Here is an 8,068-nt window from a genome sequence, read left to right on the forward strand (position 1 = left end):
AAATTGAGAATACCAGAAAAAAATAGTGGTCCAGGAAGTTTGTTGTATGTGGGTGTCAGACCATGCCCAAGAAGTTTGATGTATGTGAGTGTCAGACCATGCTCAGAAGTAGCAGTTCTACTTTGACTCCAGTATCAGCATTTCTACTGTAAATAAATTGCAGGCAATACATTATGAAAATTTGCTTTTTTTGGTGTGCACCAGAATTGCATTTGGCATGAACACACAGAAGCAAGGGCCATGCTCTCTGAGGTTGGACACTGTCCTCTTTCTACTGCAGGCACAGAAAGCTGCACGGATGGGTGTATTACTGTCCGAGATGTATACATCTTTCGGAGCTTATCTGAGTAACACATAGCATTATATATACAACTGTCTGCAGTAATTATTGAAAAATTAATTGATTTGTGGAATGGCAATGAGATGCTACCTCTCTTATGCCTCTTTTATTCCTGTTGGATTTTCTTTTCAAAACAGTAACATTGCAAAAAATGCTGATCCCTTTCCTAATTTGGAGCTGAAATCTGATGGCTTTTTAATTCTATAGTAAACGTTCACTTACTACAGTGGGTTTGGCATTTGCCTATAAGAGAGTAAACCTGATTCTCAGCCTGAGGTTACTTTAAAGGATTCTGGACATCCACATGAAGCTGCATCCTCACAAAGAGAAGTTTATAAACAAAGTCAGAAGAACAGCATGAAGCCAATAGTGCTGTAAGCTCCTTGATCCTGTTTCTATCAACAGATACACTTGATAAGTGTTTGCTAAACTACTAAGAATAGTTGTTGGTCCATTTAAAGTCTCCAGTAATATTTGGATGGAGTAACTGGCCATGTGAGAGGTACAGCCTTTCATTTGGATTCACATGGGTGTGTGCTCGTATGGAACAAGACAATTAATGTCAGCACACCTTATTCATGATACTGCTCCCTTGCTCAGTGAGAGTTGTTGGGTCTACAGGGTCAAAAAGAAAACTTAGCTGTGTTATTTCCTAGCCACAGACCTTTTGCAACCTGAATAGATCCCTCAAACTTTTCAAGCACTCTTAAATATGGGATTAAGGTAGCAGACCCAGACTGCATATTTCCCATGACTCCCTGGAAAAATGGTGTGCTAGACACAATATAAATTTAAAAATACTTGGAAGGCAAAAGTAGTGGAGCTTGCCAGAGGATGACTGTTTCACAACAGCTCACAAGGTTTCAAAACTTGTTTTCGATGTGTGCTAGAGGAAAAACAAAGCTCTTCCAATGCTTTCAGGAAGTGGAATCATGACAAAATGGCCCTCCCCAGACACAGAAGCCCAGGGTGGGCACTCTCCACCTCTCAGCAGCAAATTTTTCATGTTTGGTTCTAGAATCCTCTTGAATTTTGTGAAAGACTTAATCAAAAAATTGTGTTTTATTAACCGAGGATGGAATTTCTCTTACTTTGAAAGCCCTTGGGTAAACCTAGTGGATCTCTCAGCTCTAATGCCAGTGTCACCTTGCTGCACCACAGCGAGGTGTGGAATGCTCCACCACACAAGCCCTGACCCAAAGTCCAGGATGGCAATAGCAACACCCATTATTAATTAAAGAATTTTTTTCTTACATTACATTTCTAGCCCTACATTTATAGCCTGAATACAATTCTCCCTGCTCCCCTTGCCTGCCCAAAACAAACAAACAAACAAATCCTGTGCTGAGTACAGCATGTAGAAAACTCATGTCAGAAGAGCAGAGCCATAAACTTTACAGAAAGACATATGCTGTTCGTGCTGCCCTTATCTGTTGTTGAAGTGCAGGAGCGCAGTGCATTTTGCATGTTCTGCATGTTCGTATGTTCTGTGCCAGAACCTCTGCTGGTGAAATAAGTGCCTTGCCATTTAACCTTTTGCCACAACTATGCAGACTATTTAACAACACAGGCCCAGGAAGCTGAATTTTCTAGGCATGTTTTTGCAGTGATTTTAGCATTTTAATGTGTAAGTGGTCAAATCCGTCCATGTTCAAAGTCCAGGAAAATAAATGTGCTTTCCCGTTATGTTTTGTGTGACTGTTTAAGATTGCTTCATGAAACAATAACCAATAAGATTTTCCAAGGTCATGTGTGTGTTAGTGACAGAATTCAAATATAAAATGTCAATGTACTCTTAATTAGGTCAAGATGTCTGAGCAAAATTCCTTCTGTCCAAAGCATCCTCTTTTCCCTGTGTAGGGTAATTAAAATAAATGATGCCCATGAGAAAAGCCATGCTCTATCATCAAAATACCATTTATCTAGATAAGCTTCAAATCCCTTCTTGTTTTGTTCAGATAAAGTTCATCTGTCTTTATTTGCAATTGATCTGGCTTCGCTTAAGCTTAGTGTAGTGGTTTCTATTTTATTATTATTATTATTATTATTATTTTTCCACCTCTGTAGCCTCCACAGTTAGGTTTACATGGTTGAAAAGAGGAATCCTTAGGCCTTTCTGTTTCCCAGCTTTCTTCAAGCTCTATCTTAACTGTTGTTACTAAGCTTGGTGGCCTCACTAAGAATTAAAATCTGACGAGCCACCAACAGGTCCTTCTTCACACCGAATTGATAAGGTGTGGCAATGGTAAGATGGCAGAGAAACACCACACTTTTCTCATATGTACAGCAGTGGACAGCCCATTTCACTCCAGTTGTGCAGGTGGAGTTGTGCCAAAGAGACAGGAAGAGGACGAACGTGATTTGAAATGCACCAGTATTTGTTTTTGTAACAGATACTTCAGTTCATTTTCTTCCTTCCCTGTATTTAGATTAGAAAGTACCTCCAGCCCTGCTGCTTTTTATAGGATAGTTCATGAGCAGTATTCATTATTTATATCTACACATAATTGTATATTCAACACCAAAGAGGATGGTTGACCCTAGCCTTTAAAACAAGAAAAGCAGCCTCCCTTCTTTCCTATCATCATGAGTAAACAAAACTAGCCTCTACCCCTATAGGGAGCTGTTTTCTTTACCTCTTCACAGCTTTCCAGGAGTTCATCATCCTTGTTCTACTCTGTGTTTTTGTTTTTTTTTTCTGAGCTGCTCAATTTGGGGTTTTCACCCAAAATGTTGTAACTCCAGAACCTATACCTTTATTGTAAATTTGTAAATGTGCTTGCAGGAGAAAGAAGAAGAAATAAATAATAAAAGGGAAGGGATGGATGAAACAAGAAGTGACATTTTCTTCTTTCTATTTAATGGAGAAAGAAAAGAATACTAATTCTAAATATGGACGTTAACTACATTTGTTATTTTGAAAGCTCTTGCTTGCTGGTCTGTGACATATGCAGCTGGTAATAAATTCATAAATATTAGTATTTGAAATGAGAAAGTTTTAAACCTCAAACTACTATTTTTGTGGAAAGGAACACTTTTGTAATCACCCTTTCATGAAGGACAAAAAGCAGTTTCCATCATTATCTCCCCTCTAGTTCTGCAAACTTTACTTATGGAGTTGGAACTTTCCACTCTTTTTCTAAATCCAACCTTTTATTGACTTCAGTGAGAATTTGAGCTGTCACTGAACTTGGCTTTCATTCAAAAGAGCTTTTTTGTCATGCATGTCTTTCCTGACCAGGGTTACATATCTGAACTGGAGCATTAAATGAGGGTATGCATATCAATTCCTCATTACTTTTGTAGGCATGTTGGCAACTCCCTCAGCTGCCAACTCAAGATTGCATAGGACAGAACAAAGGAAAGAAGACAAACTGATAAATTTGGTATTCATAAATCTACAGGAGTTTAAGAAACACATGCAGTACCATAACTTATTCATTTTTTAAGGACTTCACAATAGTAAAACTCACTTTTAGAGCTCATGGAGCAGTTGACTTTCTTTTCCTCTTCCCTCCTGTCTACAAATTTTTTCTTCAATATTTTACAAGCTCAGACAATACTTTAAAGAGCATGTGAATGTACTTTGCACTTCTGTTTTTACCATTAAAATTTCTCAAGCTGTAGTAAACGATGTACATTTGTGATACGTTGTATTCCTTTTTCTTGTATTTATCTAAACACAGAAGTGGTATACAGCTAATCAGTTTATATCTGCAAGTGGAGCAGGGAAACCTGCAAAAGTTCCCAGTCATTGAAACTGGAAAACTCTTCGAGGGAACAAAAGACTTTGACTCTTTCTAGTTCTTGAAGGGCTTAACACCTCATGAGAAGAAATCTCTAGGGAAAGATTTTTTTTCTAGGACTGTGTAAGAGATCTGAAAACAGTTTGGCACTTAATTGTCATTTCTTTGTTAATCCATATCCCCATGTCTCATTCATTCTCATCAACAACGTAGAGAGAAGGGAAGGAAGAGAGAGGGAAGGTAAACTGCTGCTAGCATGGCTCTATCCCAGGAAGCTGAGAAAAAAAGTGGATTTATCCTCAGCAAAAAGCACCATTTTGTGGCTACATCCTGGTGAACCTGATGTGCTCAAAGGTAATTGGTTTACATACATGGCTAGGTGCTATGCATACCAAATCAGTCAATTACCTGTAAAGAGTTTACATATAATATGCTGATTTGGAAGGGCAGGGACTGTCACTGATGGAAATCTGCCCATTCTTGAAGGTAAAGACATTGAAAACTGTGTATACTCCCATAGACTAACAATTAAGTAATAAAATCATTATTTCTGAAAATACCACTCTTTCCTGTTGAAACATTAGGATGTGATACACACTGTAAACACCTTAACCAGCTGTGTTGATCAAGAGTGGCTCATGGGCTTATGCACAACCAAAATAATGTAGGAAAAAAAAAAAAAAGAAGCAATTCTTGGCCTTCTGGACTAGAGAATGTATCTCTCATGGAATAATTTTGCAATTAACTGCAATTGTATAAAAATAGGCAAAGAGGGTAAGCAAGAAGTTTTTGGTGTAAAAGATCATTTAAGTTGAGGTGAAAGGAGCTGCTGTTTTCATTCATGAAGAGAGGTTACAAACCAATTATGTTCTCTTCTGACACTTCTGCTAATGTCAAGAAAGATGTCGAGATGTCGAGATGTCGAGAAAGACTATATCTAACTAGGGATTCTACTATTACTTTGTTGTCTCTTTCTGTGAATCCTGGTGTATTAAAGATATATCCAGAAAGTGTTCCCATTTGTTTGGTGTAAATACAAGTGTAGCTTAGGGCCAATATGGGTAGAGGTCTGTAGAGATGCCTCCTGGTGTTTGGGGACCTGAAGGAGCTCTTTGAAAGTGCTGACTGAAATCTGGTTATTGAGTACTGATATCAGCATATTACACTGATATGCTTAAAAGAAAGGGCAAAATTAAGAGCGTGTGTTTTATGTGTACATACAAATTATGAGGATGGAAAATATAAACATTACATTTGGAAGGGAAATTGAAACCACAAATGGGTGGGAAAGAAAATAGCAAAAGAGATCCAAAGTACCTCTTTCCACACAGTGCATGATCCAGGCCTTCTGTCCCTACCTCATGACTACTAATCAGCCCTGGCATTTCTCCCTCCCCAGTGTTTGAAAAGGTATTTACAAACTATATTTATATCTTGCTGGATATAAAAAGCCTCTCCACGCTGCACTGAGTGATTCCATCGTATGTTTCTAGTAAAAACAGGTGCTTAAAACTTCACTCCGATGATATTAAAGGGCTTGATCTGAGGTGACTTGAATCTGATAGGTTCTTTTAGAAGCCAGTGGGACTTTTATCAGGATCCAGCAGGCTGTTATAAGTCATCTAGAAATTGGGGCTGAAACTGATGATGAAGATTACAAAGCTGCAAGCAGCAGTAGGTTCTTATAGCTGAGTTTGGTCATGCAGCAGTATTTAGCACATAGACCCGACAAAAGTTCTGTAATCTGGTATGGCCAAGAGTAAAAGACTGTTGAAGCAGAATGCAGGCTTTCTCTACTGGCCACCCTCACCCAAAGCTCTTCCTTTTTCAAGCCTCTTTCCTTCTCCGCAGTGCTTGGTACAGAGATGACCTTTGTCTTCACCAATGACCACATCACAACAAGAGAGTGGAAAACCTTAGATGAAACCTATCCCAAAGCCTGGTGTCTAATGCAAAGCAAATCAGGGTCTGAAGTCAAATAAATTTCAGTGAACACAGAACTGAAGGCCAAAATGAAATCACAATTTCTTAAAACCACGGTTTCAGTTCTCCAACAAGAACAGAACACCACGTACACATAAGTAGAACACCTTTACAAAATGGAAGAGTACGAGCATTGAGTTGGCTAGACATGACTCTCCAACATGACTTAATATTTGCATGCCTTAATTAATTTCAGGGGAAAAAAAAAAAAAAAGCTGATCTACTCCCAACAATAAAAAAATAGGTTTTGTACAAGATACCGTAGAGTATACCCTCCATATTTATTTGATGTCTTTTTCCCCAAGATTTGTCTACGAGTAATGATAGCACTGTAATTACATTTTTTTCATAGTACCTCAGCTTTTAGTGCAAGTTGTCCATTGGCCAAAGCTGCAATGTTTATCTTGTAACATATACTCTGTAAAAATGTAGTAATTAACTTAACTGTCTGCTTTTTCCAGTCACAATTAACCTAATTTCATTCCCTATAGCAGGAAAGGATGAAGTCTAGGTTTTGGATTAGCAAAAGTTGGAGTCATGTAGAAAAAGAAAGACCTGAATGTCCCTTAATGAAAATTATGAGTAATGGAGGAGGCCTTTTCTTTTATCTTTTTTATGAAACTGTAAAAGTAGAACTCTTATTACAAATTCATTTCCAAATTATACAAGAGTTCAAGGAAAAACAGTTGGTAATAAAATGTAAAATATATATGTATTTTCAACAGAATAAAAACATACATAAAACAAAAATATTGATCAGTTTCAGCTGAGGATCTTGCTTTACCTCTTGAGAAAGTTCATCCAATAGCAAAAATCTAAAACAAAAGCAATGATAGCATGTGTAAACTGAACTAGGTCTACCCAACTTCTGCCTCCTTTGTGGTTGCACAATACTGATTTGCTCACAGAAGCTCAAGCAAATCTTTTTGACAAGTAGACAAAATACAAGACCACAGAAAAGGTAAACAGCAAGATATAGAGGGAGGCATGATTACTTACAGAGTCCAGACAAAGAGCAAGGCAGCGTGCAAAGCATATGGTTAGTCACAGTGCAGATGTGTCTTCATGCACCTTAGGGCCATCACATACATGGGCATGTCTGTGTGAGGACAGAAAGACAATTATTCACTCTACGCAACAGAAAATAGGTGTAACATTTAGATGATTTCATTCAGATTCATATTTGAAATTCTGAGATGGTGTCAGCTGCCACGGCTTCATTGGTTTCACTGATTTCACTGATTTCCAGAATAAATTCAAATCTGGGGGGTCTCTCTTTCTTACTCAGCGCTTACTTTGGCAAAATTCCCATCAATAATGGATGGGAATTATGCCTGAATATGCGTGGAAGGATTAAGCCCAGAACAATCAACCTCCGTTTGAATTTCCTGATGTTTATTTCTTTTTTGCTGAAATTTTAATATTATTTAGCTTTTGTTAATCATACAGGAAAGGAGACAGACACTTTGGATGGTTAAAGTTAGAGGACATACCCTAAATGTCACTTCAGCGAGAAACTAATTCACATGAGCCAAATGGGTCAGACTGCTAAAAGAAGTACTAAGCTTACTTCAAACACCTTTCTGGTTTAACTGCTGCAAACGCGTATATCTTTAGTGTGATTTCAAATGGGTGAGGGATCCAAACCTAAAACACAACGTGTCCTCCTTTCTGTTTGTCTGTGCTCCTGACAGGCTGCCAAAGTGGACATGGGAGGGCTGTGTGTGTAAGTCCAAGCAAGGGTTTGCAGGCTCTGGAGGCACTGAGTACCTGCTGCCAGGACAGAAAGGATGCACCAGATCTCTGGAAGAGGAGAGGAGGGAGCCTGATGCTCTCCCAGGTGTCCCAGTGTCGTGACACGACTTCTGGCTGGGATGTCCCAGTGCTGTCACAGAAAGGAAAAGGTAGCTGGACCTTCCCACTGCTCTTGCTCTGACTTCATTTTTTTCTTGCTCCCCTTTCAGCACACTGTGCTCAGTGTTGATTACTGCTGCTGTCC

This window comes from Cygnus atratus, chromosome Z (assembly GCF_013377495.2).
Source record: "Cygnus atratus isolate AKBS03 ecotype Queensland, Australia chromosome Z, CAtr_DNAZoo_HiC_assembly, whole genome shotgun sequence".
Lineage (NCBI taxonomy): Eukaryota > Metazoa > Chordata > Aves > Anseriformes > Anatidae > Cygnus > Cygnus atratus.